This window comes from Mandrillus leucophaeus, unplaced genomic scaffold (assembly GCF_000951045.1).
Source record: "Mandrillus leucophaeus isolate KB7577 unplaced genomic scaffold, Mleu.le_1.0 Scaffold44, whole genome shotgun sequence".
NCBI lineage: Eukaryota > Metazoa > Chordata > Mammalia > Primates > Cercopithecidae > Mandrillus > Mandrillus leucophaeus.
Window position 1 is genome coordinate 2,277,223 of NW_012104698.1, and position 18,712 is coordinate 2,295,934.

Sequence of the window (18,712 nt, forward strand, 5' to 3'; positions counted from 1 at the left end):
ACACACACACACACACACACAAACACACACACACAGATACTGACACACAAACAAATTTGAGATGATGGATATGTTTGTTACCGTAGTTGTAGTGATGGTATCATGAAGTGTAGGCATTATGTACAAACTCATCAAGATGTATTCATTCAATGTAGGCAATTTTTTGTGTGCTCATTATACATCAATGAAGCTAAAAATGAATTAAAACACCTACTTTCAGTGTGAAAACAGGAAATGGAAATCTCACTGTTTTGTATCCTAGAATTCTCCTGATATGATCATCTTGCTCTGGCAGAGGTCAATAGCGGTGCTCTTAGTGGAAGCAGATGACAGAACGCCTCACACCAGAAACATACTTAGGTACACTGGAAACATACTCCACAGTGGCACGTGGTATGTCACAATTTCCTCATAGAATAGAATTTCCTCTAAGATGAAGTGCCGACCGACACTTAGGTGTGTGGGCACACGTGTAGGTGCATATGTGTGTGTATAAGGAGGGCAGAAAAAAGGGCTCTTAATCTATGAAATGATAGAATGCAGTTCTACTTTTTGAAATGGAAAAAATTATACTTTATTCAAAAATTTCTCCATTCATCTTGATTTAGTAAGATAAGTTTTAGATTTCTTCACTGTGATTACTGGGCTCTTCAATGGAATCTTGGTCCACCTCCTGAGTTCATTTTCAATCATTTCCTAATAAATATTTGTTGAATTCATTGATTTTTTTAACAAGGAGTCTAAAGAAAGTGAGCTGGTAGCAGTATTGCAGTCTACAGATGAAATGGATCCTATAGTTCTTGGAGCTTTCCAAAACCAGATTCCTTGTGACATGGTAAACTCTTTACCTAACCAAATTTGAATCTGACAAACCTCAATCATGTATAGATGCCATCATCAGACTCCTTCCCTGCAAATGAAGACACTTAGCTATGTGGAGATCATGGGAGAGCTGTGAACAACAATATTTTACTTTAGAATTTTTTCCTTGAAATATTCAGGTAAAGTGTGGCGCTAAAGGTGGAGGGTTTTGAGTTAAAAAGCTTGAATTAGAATTCTGGCTCTACTACTTTACATGTGACTTTGAACAGTTTATGTAAAATGGTGTAAAATGGGAATAATAGAAATAGCCGTTTAGGATTATTGTGATGATTAAATTAAACAAAATAGGCACCATGCTTGGCAGTTAGTAGTCACTCAACAAATGTTAATATAACTGTTGTTATTACTTCTTTTTTTTCTCATTTTCTTAAACTTTTAAGTTGAGGAGTATATGTGCAGGTTTGTTACACAGGCAAACGTGTCATGGAGGGTTGTTGTGCAAATTATTTCATCACGCAGGTATTAAGCCTAGTATCCACTCATTACTTCTCCTGATCCTCTCCCTCCTCCCACCCTCCACCCTCTGATAGGCCCCAGTGTGTGTTGTTCCCCACAATGTGTCCATGTGTTCTTATCATTTAGTTTCCACTTATAAGTGAAAATATGTGGTATTTTGTTTTCTGTTCCTGCATTAGTTTGCTAAAGATAATGGCTTCCCAGCTCCATCCATGTCCCTGCAAAGGACATGATCTTGTTCTTTTTTTAGGGCTGCATAGTATTTCATGGTGTGTATGTGCCACATTTTCTTTATCTAGTCTATCACCGATGGACATTTAGGTTGATTCCATGCCTTTACTGTTGTGAATAGTGCTGCAGTGAGCATACACATGCATGTGTCTTCATTTTGAAGCTAAAGGTTAATATATCAATTATAGTTTCTACATGCATTGGTGCTATAAACCTTGAATCTAAATTATTAAATGATTTGCTTATATGGGCTTCAAATATGTCTACTTTTTAACAGGTGGGTACATTTGTGAACTACTTATTACTTAAGGCTAAAATACTTCCAGGGATCTTTGCCTCATCAAATATTATTGATTTTGTTTGTGGAATTCAAAGAAACCCATTATAACCTGATTCTCTTAAGACTAATTTCATTTGTTGGAGAATTATTAAACAGACACACATACACAGAAGTATAATTTCTGACATTTAATACTCTAAAGTAAAAGTTGAATTAAATGTAAGAAAAATGTCATTTATTTTTTAAGGAGAGCATAAGGTGATAAAAATAGTCTTTCAATTAATGTTCATGCCCTCAGAGTCATACTTTAGAATTAATATAAATTAGTCCCCAGAAATCTATTTTAATAAGTCATTTGAGAAGAGAGAAAAAAAATGATCTAAGCATATCCCCTGAGAAATAAATAACTCTTCTTCAAGTTCAACTTGAGCTTCTGGACCAAAAGTGACTGGATCAAGAAATTCAGGTTAAAACAGAAGTATAAAAGAATGAATATTATTCTTAAACAGGATAGTCTACTTCTGATGAGATTTGCATAAATCCCAAAGTCCAGTGGAGAAAAGTGTGCAAGAAAACAAAGACAAGTGAGATAAAAATTACTTAATAGAATTCAGAAGTCTTAGGGGATTAACAAGAAAACAACAGAAGACTGCAAAACCATTTCTCTATCCTTAAGAGGAGATCATTCAAAGCTATTTTAAAATCAAAGAAAACAGAAGTCACTTCTCAAATCCATCCCTAGGACAAAAAGAAGTTAAATCTGAGCCCAATTTGTATTGAATTTTGTTCCTAAGAAAAAATTTGCTTAAAAGAATATATAACTTCACTTTGGTAGGAAGGCACCAGATTAGGAGAAGACATCATTATTTGAACCCTTTGCTAATTCTTTTAAAAATATTATTTAATATTTCGTAAGCTTGATAACTTCATCTTTCTATAAAGTCATGTCTCCGAATTGATATTTTCATTATCAAATTGCTTGGTGATTGAATCCATTCACACACACACCCACCCCAAAGTATCATCCAAAATTCCAAGTTTGTTTCTAACTTAGATGTATAATAAAATGGAATATTGTTCTGTCTCTCAACTTACTGTACATTTGTTTTTGCCTCAAACATAGAGAAACCAAAAGCATTCTTTTCTAAGGATTTTTCCCTTTGTTTCATAATTCACATTTGTCTAGATATATTCTTTATTTTTTCTTGATTTTTTTCCACCACTGAGTATTTCCAGAATCCATACTGTATTGCCTTAAAGGGATGCACATAGGAAAATTGTTATCAAGAATCTTTTCATAATTAAAAAATTGTTTCATTGCTGCTCAGGCCACACTCAGCAGAAAGAATCCTGTTAAGTAGAAAGCTTTGAGGTTCTGATTCTGGTTGAGTTAGGAAATCAGAATCAGTTGTGTTTGCTAAGAAGGGTGGCCCTTAATTATAATGAATAATGTTGAAGGATAATGCCTAGGAGATGAGAGTGTATTTAGGATATTAACAGACCAAAACATCAATTCAAAGGGAGTGGGCAACACATTTCCCTTTTTCCTGACACTGCACACTGCTAGTTAACAATTAGGGGGCTAAATAATGACAAGTATGTTCTTGAGGCTTTACAGCAATACATAAGCTTGAGTGTAAACAAGAATTGCTTAGGAATCTTGTCAAATATGATAATCCCCGGGTTTTTACTGTGGAGACCCTAATCCAAGAGGCTGGGGTTAGAGTCTGAGGATCTGCCTCTCTAAGGAGACTCCCAGTAAATCTAATCATGAGAGATGTTTGGCAAACTGTGTTTTGAGGTATAAAAAAGGAGCTGATGAAGCAGAATGGCTTTCTCTTTTTGTGTTTGTGTTATCAGTTACTTTCCCTTTTCTTTTTTCTCTCTCTCTGGTATCAGCTGCTTTGAAGCTGTGACCTCTTTGTTGTACTTTCTCTTTGTACCTTTAGAATTATTTTCCTTTTCTTTCTTAATTTTGCTTTTCTGAGATTTTATTAAAGGTTTCACTACACAAACCTGATAGCTTAGTACAAGGGGCAGCGAACTATGGCCCCCAGGCCAAATCTGGCCACACCCACTCACTTATAGATGTCTGTGGCTGCCTCTGTGCTACAATGGTAGAGGTGAGCAGAGACCATATAGCCCAGAAAGCCTGAATTTTTATTATCTGGCTTTTTACAGAAAAAGTTTGCTCAACACTAGCAAATTCAGGACGGATGGAATCATTGAGCCTACTGTAAGAAATCTCAGAAGTGGTAGCTCATGGCTTTAATCTTAGCATTTTGAGAGGCTGAGCTGGGAGATTTCTGGATAACTTGAAGGTTTTGGAGGCCATCCTGGGCAACATAGTGAGATCCTGTCCTTACAAAAAATTTTAAAAATAGCCAGGTGTGTAATTCCAGCTATGTGGGAGGCTGAGGCGGAAGGATCTCTTGAACCCAGGAGTTGGAGACTGCACAGAACTATGATTGCACCACTGTACTCCAGCCTGGGCAACAGAGTGAGACCCTGTCTCTAAAAATGTAATAAAATAAATTAGGAAATCTGAAAAGGAATATGAAGACGGGCTTGAGAGTAGCCAAGATGGGTTCTTCTAAGCCCATGCATTGAATGCAGCAAAGGGTTGTCTAACACTGGTAGGACAACTGCTCCAGTTTCATCAGTGGAGCATTATGTACCCGAATCTCAGGATAAAAGACTTCAGTTACAGAGACCAATCTTGCCCTAACCATGCTGAGTGACTAGCTAGCTAATCAATTGTTCATTTAAGTCTAAAATTCTTTTGTATCATCTTGAGTCTCCTAACAGACCCCCTGGTCTGCAGCAGCCAGCACTTACACAGATAAGAATCAAGCTGATAAGGCATTAGAAAGGGATTATGAAAGCCAGCTTAATTAAAGAAACTTCAATGGGATCATAAATAATCAGTGCAAGTTATTAACTTTTGACAACTGCTCATCCGTATTGAGTTCGAATGACTTCTGGCCTATAAAGTCCTTAATCTAATTCTGAGTGAATACAGTTCGTAAGAGAAAATGCTCCTTAGAATACATTGGCTCTAATCAACAAATCTTTGAAGCAGAACTTTCCTCCAGATATACCTAAAGATACTCTGCATTTTTTATATTCATATCTTTGATCCATTGTCTTTTTTAACTGAGAAACTTCGCTGGCCAAGCTTCAGGAACTTCTATATAAAGCAGATCAACTGTCATTTTCTTTATAAACCCTATCTTAGACCTTGTTGGAATCACTTTTTATTTTCTCTTTATTCGTTCAATATACTTGGATATTTGCCATGATAGCTGTAATTTGATTTGGCAGTTTTAGTTATTTATAGCCATGCATTCTTATTAAAGCATAAACTCCATGCAGTCTTGCAGACCATAGTTTATTCTGCTCTGACTCGTCCAAAACGCCTGTAATAGTTCCTTGCATGAAATAGATGATCAATATAATAATAGAACTAATCACGGTTTGTTATCCTGTCCCCCATAGGCATACTTCTTACATGTTGGTCATATGTAGGTATCTAAGAAAAGTTTTCTCAGTAGGAGATAAGCAACTTTTTCTTTTTGCTCATAAAATTCTCCTGAGAATTCAGGACCCTTTTCTAATTTTGTTAATTTTTGTTTGCTTATTTTTTAAACACATCAGAAACTGAGCAAAATAAAGAGTGGTGATTTTGGAAAGAAAAGCCAAACTGCTTGATTGAATGTTTTCATTGGTCGGAGATAAACATTCCGTTCTACGTCCTGCATGCTTTTCCATATTAGTGTTCATTTTTACCCAATGTGTGTATGAAATAGGTTGCGATGTGGTTTTTAAAAAGTGGACATATGAAGCCTGAAGGATAGTGTAGGTCTTACTAATGTAATGACTCCAGTTACACTAAGTGACCACAGGGGACTTGCCAACACTATTTCTAAAAGGTTCTGGCAGGTGTAGTCTACATCCAGATTTTCCAAACTGTGCTAGAAAGAATATTGGTAGATGTCGAAGACGACAGTTTAGATAACTAGACTTCACTCATGTGATACACTGCGTTTTTCAATCTGCAGAATTTATACTGATGACTTCTGGATTAGATATGTTGTGGAAAGAGTGTTTAAGTACAAAAAGGTTGCTGTGAAGAGAATAAAAAATACGGAGTTATTTGCGTTTATCAGAATGCAAAGTATATGCACTATAAATCTCATTCACTTCTGTTACCTTGACCTTAGACGATAACAGATAGCAAAGTTGGTGTGTGTGCACAGACCTTATACTTAAGTTTCTAGCTGAGATGATTCCCGAAAAGAGTGAGAGAGAATCAGAGAGCAAGGGTGCACTAAGCACGAAAAAGAATCCCAGAGTGTCAGGAAGATGGGTGGGGAAATCCCCGGGCAGTTCCCACTGACCGATTCCCCTTTAGACTTTAGACTTCTTTTTTATGCACAGGAAAATAGAGATGAGGAAAGGAACAACCACTAAACAGCATTTAGAGAAGTTAAGTGTCTCAGCCCTGGGGCAAACTTAAATGTAATGAAACAACGCTACTCAGAAAATAGTAAGAAAAGCAAATAAACCTTAATTACGATTTTGAAATTCAAACCCAACATAATACACCCTCAGGTCAATAACCTTTTTTATTCCAATGAATTTAGTAACTGCTTGGTGAAAAGATGAATTTATCCTTTTGGTTAATCTGTTTTTGAATACAGAATTTCACAGAGCTACCAGAACATACTTCTTGTTTTTCCCAGAGCAGACATTCTCAAAGAGGGGTTTGAGGAAGTTTTCCTTTCAGCGACACGTGTTTGTGAGGCCAAATTTTCTTCATTTATTTCAACCAAAAGGACATGCAATAGACTGAACACAGAAGCAGCTATGAGACTCCAGGGTCTTTTATTGAGACATTAAAATTTGAAAAATATAAAACAATGCCGCATTTCTCACTCCTTTTTTGTAATATTAACATGTTATTTATGTTAACATGTGCTATGGTCTGAATGTTTATGTCCCTCCAAAATGCATATGTTGAAATCCTCACCTCCAAGGTGATGGTATTTGGAGATAGTAAGAGAGGATTAGGTGATGAGGACAGAGCCCAAATGAATGGGGTTAGTGCCCTTTCAAGAGAGACCCCCTGGGTCTGTGTCAGGTTGGAGGAAGAAAAAGACTGAGAGGAATCGCGCCTTTGCCAGAACCTGATGGTGCTGGTGCCCTGATATCAGACTTCCACCCTCCAGAAACATAAGCAATACATTTCTATTGTGTGTAAGTGTCAGGCCTCTGAGCCCAAGCTAAGCCATCATATCCCCTGTGACCTGCACGTATACATCCAGATGGCCTGAAGCAAGTGAAGAATCACAAAAGAAGTGAAAAAGTGAAAATGGCTGGTTCCTACCTTAACTGATGACATTACGATGTGAAATTCCTTCTCCTGGCTCAGAAGCTCCCCCACTGAGCACCTGATGACCCCCGCCCTGGCCCGCAAGAGAGAAACCCCCTTTGACTGTAATTTTCCGCTACCCACCCAAATCCTGTAAAACTGCCCCACCCCTATCTCCCTTCGCTGACTCTCTTTTCAGACTCAGCCTGCCTGCACCCAGGTGAAATAAACAGCCTCATTGCTCACACAAAGCCTGTTTGGTGGTCTCTTCACATGGACATGTGTGACAATAAGCCACTCAGTTGATGGTATTTTGTTAGAGTAGTCCAAATGGACTAAGACAATTTAATGGGTTTATTGTTATTTTTTAAATGAATTAATAAATAAAACCTTAAACAATTCCTCATTAAAAATTTTAAGACATTAAATATCAACAGATATAACCCACATGAAGAAAACCTCTTTGGAATCCTCAACAATTTTTAAGAGTGTAAGAGGTCCATAGCCAAAAAAAAAAAAAAAAAAAAAAAAATTGAAAACTACTATCTTGGAGAGAAGTCTCATATGATTTGTTTTCCAAAATTATTTGAATCATTACAAAAAGCAACCACACTTTTGTGTGAAACTATGTCATCACCATGACAAGGCTGGAATCCTGGAATACAAAGAGAGTGATGGATGCTCTGAAAGGAAAGAGCTATATCTGATTTATCCATCTATCTCTGTGCATGGAAGAGTTAATAGGAAAATAGTTCTTCCCAGAGGGGGAAGACCGTGGAAGATTATTCTGAAATGTAATTTTATTACCCTCTGTGCATAGGACACATACCAGGAGTTAAATCTTGGAGAAAGGGTGGGGTGTGGTGGCTCATGCCTGTAATCCCAGCACTTTGGGAGGCCAAGGTGGGCGGATCTCTTGAGGTCAGTTCAAGGCCAGCCTCAAAGCAGGGAGAATGATCTGAATAATTTCTGGAATCAGAGTGCAAGCATCCACAGAGCCTTTTCATATGGCGAACAAATGGGCTTGAATGGAAGGGTCAGGTTTGTAATAGAACCAAATGGATCAGGCTGAGCTCACAAACAAGAGACCTTCTAAATATCTGTTTGAACATGGAGGAGAAAGGAAGAAAAGCAGGTCCAGATGAGCTTAAGTAAAGGAACAGGGTGGTTCAAATGGATTTTAACTGACTTATTTTTATAAATGGATGTTGGAGACAAAAATATCCCTGGCACAAAGATGTCCATGTCATCTTGAACGTGAAAGGAAATTGTAAGTGGTGACTGAGAGGTTCTGCAAGTCCTGGCATCTCAAAGTTCTGCTTGTTCTTGAGATAAACAAAATTACTGTAAGTCACTATTCATTCTTCCTTTGAGAGGCCAATGCAAGTCTGGCTTTGTTTGTTTGTTTTATGATGTGCAATGTTATAATAATGAGGATGTGAGTATGGAGGGAAGAAACTGGAAGGACACTGGTGCTGGTAGTGGTGGTGGTGGGAGGGTGGACAGAAAAGGATTAATTATTGCAATGTGAAGGAGAGCAAGAATGGTTAAAGCTTTAAGGTTTGCAAAAGTTTCCTCCTGGGATATGGTTTTGAGATACTGCTTTCAGCACTTCTCCCTCTGAGCTGCTGGTGTATCATGTTGCCTTTTGCCTAAGTTGCTGTCAATAGACACTTTGTGTCTTTAACACAAATAGACAATGTGTCTTTAACACATGGCTGTGATGACCCTAGGGAAGACATGCCACTAGAGGATTTAGGGGAGGATGTGTTATCACAGGATCAGTTCTATACAGCACATTCATGCAAGGCAGGCCCACAAGAACACCAACCTTGTGCAATGACAGCATGAGTATTGAAACATTTTGTTTTTAAAACATGTGATGTGACTTTTGCCGTCAATGAACAAGGCTAAATGATATACTGCTCACAGCCTGCTCCTCTTTTTCTTTGTGATGAAAAGGACTGCAAAATAAGATTTTAAGTATTTACAATCATCTAATAAAATGCTTCATGAGTATTTATGAGGTACTTCTTTAACAGGATAAATTGTAATATTAATCAAAATCAAGACTACTACTTGGAATTCTTCCAAAAACCCAGATCATAGACAAAGCTTTGCAGGTATTTCCCAATTCATTAATTCTCAGTTAAGTTGTTTATTTCATTCTTTCTGCATGTACCAGAATGTAGCTATTTGACAGGAAGTCAAACAATCTTAATATGAATTGCTCTTTGCTGGTTTATTAGCTAAATCATGATGACTTGGGATATTGTTAATAATAAATAAAATCTCTTCTAAGTGAATATGCATGAATGCAATTTCATTATGTTATGATTTCCTCTCTGTTCTGTGATTGAGACCCCAAGGGAGGCAAATCCATACATCAAAGTTAATTCTTTGCACACCCTCCTTTCTCAGTCCATCCCTCTTTCACCAATCAGCCCACTCTTGAAGTCATCCTCACAGGGTTAATCAGAATTCTAGACAGAAATATATTTATAATTAAGCATTACTTAGACTATACTTTGACCCACTTCCTTGTACCTGAAAGTCACAGGAACACCAGATCTTGACCATTTGTGTGTCACTGTTCCTATAGATAGGATCCTGACATTAGAATCATAAGGCTTTTGTTTAAGAATTGCTTAAGATGTTTTTCAGATCCTGAATTCCAGCAGAATAGCTGATACTATCCAGTTTGAAGACTCTCACAGAGGAATGAAATCAGCATGATAATTCAGTTTCTTTATCTTCCTGTCCCATGACTTCAACTTGCACCCTTCGATCAATCAACAATCTCCACACTTTGGCCCACTGCAAAATCATTTAAAATTCTAGCCCCAAGCTCTTTGGGGAGATGGATTTGAGATCTCCTCCCATCTCCTCATTTGGCAGCTCTACAGTTAAACTTCTTTCTCTCCTGCAACCTGGTGTCTTGGTGTATTGCCTTGTTGTGCACATTGGGCAATGAACCGATTATAGTTCCACTCTTAGAAGGGCAGGGACTGAGGCACAGCATTTTAAGGGAGTGAAACAGACCATTCAATGGTTTGCGGAGTTAGAAACCTAAAGGCATCCTTATTTTAAAATCATCTGTATTAGACCCAGAAAAAAATATCAGGAAGGATTTAGGTTGCTTTAACTTTTTGAAGCCCAGTCTGATAACATATAAAATGGGTGAATATTCTGCAAAATTTTTGAGAACCAGTGCAATAATTTATATGAGAATAAATTTTCATTTTGTTTTACTTGAACCTTAGTTGTGTCAGCAAAACTGATTTTGCATCTAATTGAAATCTCACAAACAATATTTACGACTTACTTAGTTTTTATTTTATCCCACAGCATTACCACTGTTAAAGCCATGACAAGTAGAGAAAAAAGTAAAAAGGCAGATTTAAATAATGTGATCTGCAATGCTAAGAATGCTCCTATTCCGAAAAGGCCAGTGACAATATCAAACTGTACCTGAGCCCTGTGCTCCTGAAAAACAGGGACAACAGGAACAGCCAAGAAATCTTCCCATCCATTTTGTGTTCCTGGAAGTGCTTAGTGCAAAGGACCACCCTTTTCCATATGGCTTGGATAAGAGTCAAAGATTACCTCTTGTACCTATGACAAAGCCAGATATATCGATCCTCTGCATTTCCATTCTTTGTCTCACAAGCAATTAGCTGAATGGTTTGTCTCTACTAACCTATCGGGGCAAAATGTCCATTAACTTATCTAGATTTTAATCAAGTTTCTCTCCTTAACTCAGGCCTGTGAACCCTGGCCTATCCTTGAGTACTGAAATAAGGAACAACCCCTCTTTAACAGCCCCTCCTAGGCTTGGTTGACCTCCAGGAAAAACATTCCATAACAACTGTCCAATCATATCACCCTCATATACCACTCCCCACACCTAATATTTTCTGGCCTTGTTTTAAAAGGGTACCTGAGATTTGTTTTAATCAGGTATGATAAAATACACAGACGTGAAAGTGATTGGTATTGAAAAAAGGCTTTTCTAGTCATTGATCCCTAAAATCAAGAGGCACAGAAGGACACGCAGGGCCATATGATGGAGCACCAGGGTTCGTCAGGAGGCAGAGGAAGTGGGGGGTGATATGGTTTGGTTCTGTGTCCCCATGCAAATCTCACCTTGAATTGTAATAATCCCCACACGTCAAGGGTGGGACCAGGTGGAGGTAATTGAATCATAGGGGTGGTTTCCTTCATGCTGTTCTCATGAGTGAACTCTCATGAGAGTTGATGGTTTTACAAGCATGTGGCATTTCCCCTACTGGCTCTCACTCCATCCTGCTGCCCTGTGAAGAAGGTGCCTGCTTTACCTTCTGCCACGATTGTAAGTTTCCTGAGGCCTCCAAAGCAATGCAGAACTGTGAGTCAATTAAACCTCTTTCCTTTATAAATCCCGGTCTTGGGTATTTCTTCATAGCCATGTAAGAGTGGACTAATAGAAGGGGAAACCAAGAACAAAAGCCGTTATTTTGGTTTCTGCAGGAAGAAATGGATAAGCGGGTGTAGAGGTGGCTAGTCTGAATAATTTCAGCAAACTCTGCAGCATGTTGGCTATTCCTATTTGTCTGGTTCCTAGTCCTGGGGTGATTAGGTCAGAGGAATAGCCGCCCATGTGTAAAGCCCTGTGAGATCTTAATAAAGGAGGTGGTGAAGGCATGGGCTCCAGTTTGAGTGTCTTGCATATGAAAAGTGTGTTCATTAACATGTGAATTATTTACTGTCTCTAGGAATTGGTTAGCTCTGAGAGAGCCAATCCCTCCAGGGCCAGCAAGGACCCAACTGTGGAAGCATCAAAAATACAGAATACAAAGCCATGATTTGCCTTATAATGACTATTAAGCACTCATTGACTCCTCTCTACAAAAGAAAAGATAATTTTGCCTGACCTCTGGGATCTTTGCTGATATCATGGTCACAATAGTCTCCCTATTGCTATTAATATAATCTTCCTTTCTTTTATTTCAATAACCTTTTGAAAAAATCTCTCTTTACTCATATCTGGGTTTCTTTTTTATTCCATACTAAGGAGACTGACCATTAGGTTCAGCTTAGTCACTTCAGTAGGTTTGGGAGGTGTGGTGGGTTATGGCAGATGGGCCCAATGCAGGTCTATATGAGATTGAGCCTGCTGCTTTATTATTTATGAGAAGAAAATCTTTTATTTTAAAGAGTTTCATCAGAGTTAGTATATTAGTTTCCTATTGCTGTGGTAACAAATTATCAAACATGTAGTGGCTTACAACAATACAAGTGTATTATCAAACAGTTATGGAGGTCAGCAGTCTAAATTAATCTCACCGGGTATCAGCAAGGCTGGTTCCTTCTGGAGGCTGTAACCATTTTCAGCTTCAAGAGGCTGCCCCCACTCCTTGGCATGTGGCCCCCTCCGTCTTCAAAGTCAGCAATGGTCAGTTAAATGTCTCTCATATTGCATCACTCTGCCTCTTCTGCCTCTCTCCTCCACTGTTAAAATACACTTGTGATTACAGGGGACCCACCCAGAAAATCCAAAATAATTTATTTATTTATGTATTTATATGATTTTAGAGATAGGGTCTCCCTATGTTGCCCAGGCTTGTCTTAAACTCCTGGCCTCAAGCAATCCTCTCACCTCAGCTCTGAAAGTGCTGAGATTACAGGTGTGAGCCCCCATGCTCAGCTTATTTGTTTTAAGTTCAGCTAATTAGCAACCTTAATTCCATCTGCAACCTGAATTTCCCTTTGCCATACGATGTAATGTATTCATGGTTTGCAGGGATTAGGGCATAGACATCTTTGAGAGACCAATTATTCTCATTATAGTCTGGCAAAAGTGCCCCATGAATGCCGGCCTCTTCAGCCCCATCAAGGTTGGCCTTACTTCTCCACCAAATGAAAAATAATCTGAGATGTTCCATTGAAATAACTATTGCATAAAGGAAATCTGAAAGTATTAAAAATTATTTCAACAGAGAAAAATGGCATAGATCTGGCTCATCCATTTTGAGATTTAATGTCAGAAACAGAATTTTGATTATATTATTTATAGAGTTTTGTAGATTTATATAGTACAAATGAATTAAAAAGAGGATTGTTGGCTGGATAGACTCCGTCTCAAAAATAAAAAAAAAAAAGAGGATTGTCACATCAGCAGGAACCTAGCACTTGCCCAAGTTTCCTGTCTCAGTTTCAATATTCGTTTCTATGTAATCACTGTAGGTACTTCAACATCATTGACAGAGCAAGGGTTTCATGAAACAGAAACAGAAAGTGGCAAAGTTGGAATTTGATCACAGGTCCAGCTGTGAGACCTTGAGTCAACTACTGGAAAATGATGATATAATTATCTACCATGAAATATTTTGTGGTATTCATGAAGATATATTTAAATATATTATATTAGAAAATGTAATCTACATTACCTTTTCAAAAATAATAATGAATTTCATATGTAAAAATGATTTTTATCCTCAAGGTCCTTGTTTCTCCCATCTGAACCACTGTTTTTGTAACTGTGTTTCTGCTTTCACTACCACCTATCTTTAATCCACTTCACCAACTGGATTTAAAATATGATAAAATTTAAAATTTAAATTGAATCATGCTGTCCTCAGTTAAATTGCTTAGAGATTTGACATTGCATGTTACCTTATCTAAAAGGATACATTAATCCATTAATTCAATTAACATTTATTATCTTAGGCTTTTTCAAACAAGTTAGTGAGCAAGTCATAATTCCAGAACTTATGGATTTCGGAAAATGTATCTATTTTTCCCCCTAAAGAGTCAATTATAGTCCAAGGCCACACAAACCTCCACTCACCTGGTCCCCACTGTACTCTGAAGAGTCAATTATAATCTAAGATAATATGACTAGGAAAAAACATAGAAATAATGAGCATAAAGAGTGCCTGCATAAACACCTTTATATGGGTGTGCGTGACAGAGAGAGAGGGAGATGGCTAAGAAATCATGTTACATGATATAAAAACATGATAGAGACCCATAGGAAAATAAAGGGCTTGATCAATTCCACGTGCATAGCAACACTGCACTTCAAAGCAACTCTCCTCAATAGGGCTGAAGACCCTGCCTTTAGCTGCAGTGCCTGTGGATTCCATTATTGTACGTTTTCCTTTTGGTAAAGGGATTATCTGATCAGTTTTCTAAAACAGGCACTTTTTCTTGTAACATGATTTGTTTTAAGAGCTCTTCTAGTATTTGGTCAGAAGCTTCAGGCAATATCACAAAAGCTGTAACTGAAAGAAGGTGACACAGAAGATTAGTCACTTTTTACAGGTGTATGGGCACTTTTTACAAAAATGTTGATTCCATATTGCTTTCCTCAAAGGAATCCTAAAGAAATTTTTTCATATCAACGTAAAACCCTGTGGTGTAGGAGAAAGGAAATGAACTTTGAAGAGAAATGACTCACATTTCAGCTCTTATATTAACAAGTTGCTTGAGCTTTGGCAATTAATACCCTTTCTGAATCTCCTTTCTCACTTTTATACAGATAATGTCTGCATCAAAGGCTTTTCTTATAAGGTTTAAATATGTCCTATGCATTGCTTAAGAAATACCCAATCCATTCTCTTCTACATCTATACTCCTTATTTGAATTATTTGGATAATTTTTTATAAGTTGGCCCATCTTTGGGAAGAAGAGTCTGGAATTCTTATAGAAATTCTTACAAGACTAGAAATTTCTGGATGGTATAGTCTAAGAAATGAAGTATTTCAAAATATTTTTATTTAACCTATTTCCAGAAGGATTTTCAGTAGCTATAACTCTAGTTTTAAATTTAAAAATGCTTACAATCAGGAACCATAATTATTCTTTTTTTTTTCTTAATTCTTAGTACTTAAGTCAGTGCCTGACACATGGAAGGCAGGCCATAAACACGCTGATAAAATAGCAAAATCATGTTATGAACAGAACTGATAGAATAAATATGCAGGTACATAAAAATAAAATTAAAACTAAAGCTTATCTCTCACGTATCTATCTGGTAATCAGCAGTATTAGACTAAGAACTGTCATCATCATTATTGATATATTTTAATATTACTGTATTATTTTACAAAGCACTTAATACAAGTTAATAACCATAACCGTACTTGGCTTTTTTTCTAAACTTCTTTTATGAGAGGTGAAGCAATTTGGATTCAGTAGTTCTCATTATTCTTTGGGATGACAGACATACATTTATCTGAAGAAGAAACTGAAAAAATTTTAACTCAAGATATCCTCTCAAAACAGAGCATGTTGTCATTACATTATTAGTTTGGTGAACAAGGCCAATTGCTACTCAAAGCCTTTTTATAAGCAACAGTATCCAGAAATATATATATGTCTATAGTGGCCAAGGTCAAGCTTATTATATTAAAAACATGTATAACACATCTACAAGGAGCTTGTATAACATTACCTGGACCAAGTAACTTTTTGAAGCTGTAATCTGGTCTAATTTGCTACTGTGCGAAGCTAGAGGATTGAATAATTCTCATTCCTTCAAATTGAGTAAAGCCACAACTAATTTTGTATCACCAGAAAGTTCTCAGTCATCTTGAACTGAGTTGTCTAATTTCTGTGCTTGCAGTGTCCTGGTGGTGGGTTCAGTGTCCTTGCTTCTTGGTTATGTCCCCTGTCCCATAGGGTAATTCTAATACCACGAGGCTTACCTGCTACTGAGCTCTCTTTCTGCCTGATTCTTCCTATAATAATGAATAGTTTCAAGTTCACCTTAATTTCCTACATATAGGATTCCTAGGTTTGATCTTGAGGTTGGCAGGAATCCTGAGTGTGTCCTTCCTGTAATAATGAATAGTTTCAACTTCACTTTAATTTCCTACATATAGGACTCATAGGTTTGATCTTGAGGTTGGCAGGGATCCTGAGTGTGTCTATACTTCGTTCCTCCTTTTCCTTATATCCAGTTCTCTTCTCAGCTCATTCTAACACATTGGACTTTGTATATAGCTATAGCTCCCTACATCATTGCCCACTTGGAAGTTTCAAAGCATCTTTGACTCATGCTACATGAAGTCAAACTCATTATTTCTACTAAATAAAACCAAACAAAAGCACATTATCCCATCTGTGCTGCTCTCCCTCCATTCCATCCTCGGTGTATTTCTAGCATTTTTTTTTTTTTTTGTAAATTATAGCCATGGGAACCTACCATGGAATCTTAACTACATACATACAATTTGTATTTTTATGACTATAATCCCTATAGACACAAGGGCTTGCATGGCCTTTCTGCAAGTGGCACCGCATTACTCTTGGCTTTCTGCTCAACAGTGATTTGCCTTTCCTATCTCTAAGCCTTTTCATGTGTTAATTCCTTTATATGGAAAGACTCTTCCCCATACTCACCTTTAATTCACGATGATCTAGTAACTTTTTTCAAGATATTAGCTCAAACTGTAAGAACATCTTGCAGAATTGCCTTATCAGGTCCTATTCTTCTATCATTTGCTCTCAAAAGTCAATATCTGTTTCCTTTCTGACATATACCAGAATATTATTTATATGTGTGTGTGTGTGTATGTGTGTGTATACTATATATATGTTTGACTAAAATAGTAAATACATATTTAATTAAAATAAAATATAAAATAAATATATTTAATTAAAATAAAATATAAAATAAATAATAAATATACATTTAATTTCAGTGCCTGTCATCTGTACTAGACTATGATATCCATTAAGGGTAGGATATTTTCTGCCGTCTTCAAGTTGAATCCACAATGTCTTGCCCACTATCTGGGACAAAGTTGGCACTCAATAAATACCTGGTGAATAAATAAATGTTACTCAAAAATAACCAAACACATTTAAAACCATTGTATACAATTCTAAAGTATAATTTACAAGAAGGTTAAGTCATGACTCAAACAAATATAAAATGGTAATCTGTCACAGATTATGAGATATTAATTAACGGGAGAACCAGTAAGATGCTAAAATTAGGCTTAAAGGTTAATCTGAAAGATGAAAGTATTATCAGGCAATCAGGGATGCTAAAATAAATGTAATAATAGATGAAAGACTGGCTAAAATCGCATAAGGTAATAAAATATAATGTTTGGCAACATCTTTTCTACATACAGATTGGATAATCAATTATGTTTTTTCAGAACTATGCTCATTTTTATTGTTATAGACAGTAATCATTTGTATGATTTTTTTTTTCAACTAAACTTCTACTCACTATAGAGCTACATATTATAGATGAGTCAGTAAGAAAGATAATCAAAGGTGTTTACCCTACAGAATCAGCTAATCCCCCAGGGAGGCCCCACCCCTCTGAGCGAACAACCAGTAATCTCCCTTGCCCTTTGACAAGTATTTGACACCTTTTCCTAAGAGAAAAACCAATTTATTCACTTCTGTAGAATTTACTTATTATATTCTCACCCCATTACCAGAAGCCAAGACTACTATTTGAATAAAGCTATTGTTACCCCTGGTAAAGCTTAATCTTTAGATCTCCAATCCAAGAAACTGTCTCTTAATCCAATTGCCAAAAGGTGTTCGAATTCTTTTGTATTAAGTAAAAATTCAAGGCATCCATATAAAGGATTTTGTTAGAAAATGTTATGTAATTTACCCACTATTTCTCTTATCACATTTGTCTCTTTTTGGATGGCAAGGCTGACAGTATTGAAACAGTCAGATCTACATTTCTCACTTATATAAATGTTTCACTGAATCTAGTCAACTGATCAAGCAAGATATGGTTATATAAATCATTGCAAAAATATTTTTATGAAAATGAAAATAAAGGCCAGAAGGGTTAATTCTCCCAAAGTACTTTGGCACAATGGAAACAACAACAACAAAAAGAACATTTCAAACCAGAAGGAACACAGCTCAATGTATGCAAATGGGTGGTTGTGATGATTAAACAGTGGAAGTAACCCGCTGAAGGTTATACTTTCAATAAGCAATGGAATTTGAACCCCTGTGCTCGACTCCATGCCCAAGCTCTTAACACTTTACTAACAAAAAGAACATTAAAAGGCAGGGAGAGAGAACATTCATGTTCCTATCCTGGTTGTTCCCCAAACTAGCGGGTGGCTTAAGGAAAGTTACTCTAGCACTCTGTGCTTCAGGTTTCTTGCCTTTGGCAGGGCAATGGTAATAACTCATGACTCACTGTTGGGGCTATGGTGAGGACTAAATAACACATGTGGAGACCTCAAAGTAGTTACTTAATAAATATTAGTGTTATACTTAATATTTTTCAACTTTTTTTTTTTCTTTTTTTCTTTTTTGGAGACGGAGTCTCTCTCTGTCGCCCAGGCTGGAGCGATCTCAGCTCACTGCAAGCTCCGCCTCCCGGATTCACGCCATTCTCCTGCTTCAGCCACCCGAGTAGCTGGGACTACAGGCGCCCGCCACCTCGCCCGGCTAGTTTTTTGTATTTTTAGTACAGACGGGGTTTCACCCTGTTAGCCAGGATGGTCTC